This window comes from Nomascus leucogenys, chromosome 17 (assembly GCF_006542625.1).
Source record: "Nomascus leucogenys isolate Asia chromosome 17, Asia_NLE_v1, whole genome shotgun sequence".
NCBI classification, from domain to species: Eukaryota; Metazoa; Chordata; class Mammalia; order Primates; family Hylobatidae; genus Nomascus; species Nomascus leucogenys.
The window spans coordinates 24117829-24120156 of NC_044397.1; the positions used below are offsets into that span (position 1 = coordinate 24117829).

At 35.2% G+C, this 2328-nt stretch overlaps 1 pseudogene; it reads left to right on the forward strand.

Annotated features, from left to right (window-relative positions):
- Positions 1-797: 797 nt before the first annotated feature.
- On the forward strand, positions 798-1995 carry LOC101177001 (annotated as a pseudogene).
- The last annotated feature ends 333 nt before the right edge of the window (positions 1996-2328 follow it).

A 2328-nucleotide genomic window follows, 5' to 3' on the forward strand; every position in this document is an offset into this window, starting at 1 on the left:
GGGAAAACTGCCCCCATGATTCAATTATCTCCACCTGGCCCTGCTCTTGACACATGGGGATTATTACAATTCAAGGTGAGATTTGGGTGGAGACACAGCCAAACCATATCACTAACATAGTTCACTAACACTAGGCCTGTCCTACAGGAATGACCAGAGGACATTCTTTAAAATGCACCAAGACCACTAATTATTAACTTAAATATACAAACACACAAAAATTCATGGTATAAGTAATACAGAATCATATTCAATATACTCTGATATGGTGATGTTTAAACCAATTTTATCTCAGTATGATAGTTAATAAAAATACATCAAAACAACAATAGGTAAAATTTAATTTTCAAGGAATACAAATTATAAAATAATTTAAATTTTGACATCAAAAACTTAAAATGTAGTGGGTAGAATAAAAATGTAGAGTTTTGTAATTCTACAGAATCAAATGCAATCAAAGTTAAATTGTTATCAGCTTAAAATAGTTTGTTACGAGTATGTTTTATGTGAGTCTTACAACAAAAAGGCAAAAATCTATACTAGATTTTAAAAATATAAATATAAACAATTCACTACAGAAAACCATTAAGTCACAAATGATGATGGCAATAGAGGAAGAAAAAATGTATATAAAACACAAGCAGAAGACAAAAGACAAGGGCTTCAGTTCACCAGGCAGAACTTTCCAGAATACTCAGTGAGATGCAGAGAAGTGGAAGCTGCCTGAGCTTCAAAAAACTACTACAGTCCTTTCTGCTTTCTCACACTGGCCTCATCCCACTCACTAGCTGTAGAAAATGGTGAAATAAACCACTTTCCATGATTTTTGGAGGGTCAAACAAAGTACCACTAAGGAAAAATTGAAAAAGGCTTATAGGAAACTGGCCTTGAAGTACCACCCTGATAAAAACCCAAATGGAGAGAAGTTTAAACAGATTTCTCAAGCTTACAAAGTTACTTCTGATGCCAAGAAAAGGGAATTATATAACAAAGGAAGATAACAGGTAAATAAGAGGGCTGAGCAAGTGGCAGTTCTGGGTCCCCTATGGACATCTTCAATATGATTATTTATGGAGGAAGAAGAATGCAGAGAGAAAAGAGGAGTAACGTTGTCGTGCATCAGCTCTCAAAAACCTTAGAAAATGTATGTGATGGTACAACAAGAAAAGTGGCACTTCACAAGAATGTAATTTGTGACTAATGTGAAGTCGGAAGTGGGGAAAAAAAGAGGAGAGAAGTATAGTGTTGTCCCAGTTGCCAAGTTACTGAACTGCAAATAAGAGTTCATGCAATAGGGCCTGGGATGGTTCAGCATACTTAGTCTGTATGCATGCCTGGAGTGCCACGGTCATGGAGAATGAATCAGTCCTAAAGATAGATGTAAACACTCAAATGGAAGAAAGATAGTTTGAGGGAAAAAGATTCTAGAAGTTCATGTTGACAAAGACATGAAATGTGGCCAGAAGATAACATTTCATGGTGAAGGAGACAAAGAACCAGGATTGGAGCCAGGAGATATTATCATTGAGTTAGATGAAAAGGACCATGCTGTTTTTACTTGACAAGAAGACTAGTTTATGTCTATGGACAGACAGCTGGTTAAAATATTGTGTGGTTTCCAAAACCCAATATCCACTCTTGACTACTGAACTATAGTCATCACCTCTGACCCAGGTCAGACTGTCAAATATGGAGATATCAAATGTGTGCTAAATGAAGTCACGCCAATTTTTCATAGACCATATGAAAAGCATCACTTAATCATCAAATTCAAGGTAAACTTTCCTGAGAATGGTTTTCTCTCTCATGATAAGCTCTCTTAGTTGGGTAAACTCCTACCTGACAGGAAGAAAATAGAAGAGATGGATGAAATGGATCAAGTTAGAACTGGTGTACTTTGATTCAAATCAGGAAAAACAGCACTATTACAATGGAGAAACATGTGAGGATGATAAATATCATCCCAGAGGTGGTGTTCACTGCCAAACTTCATAAAAGGACCAGTGAGTAACACTCACTCCTGGCATTTGATGAGCAGTAGTGAGTGAATGAAGGATTGTAATCATAATGTGTTCACTACCTGCTATTGTTTTTGTTTTAGTACTCAACTATAACAATGTTTTTAAAATTAAATAATAAACAAATATACAAGCTCAATAAAGCAGAAAATAAATTACAAAATGGTAGTAGTAGGTTATTATCTATCACTAATTACTTTGAATGTAAATGAATTAAATTGTCCAATAAAAAGACATAGAATTACTGACTTGATTTAAAAAACAAGACCCAACTATATGCTACCCAACTAGACTCAACTCACATTTAAGG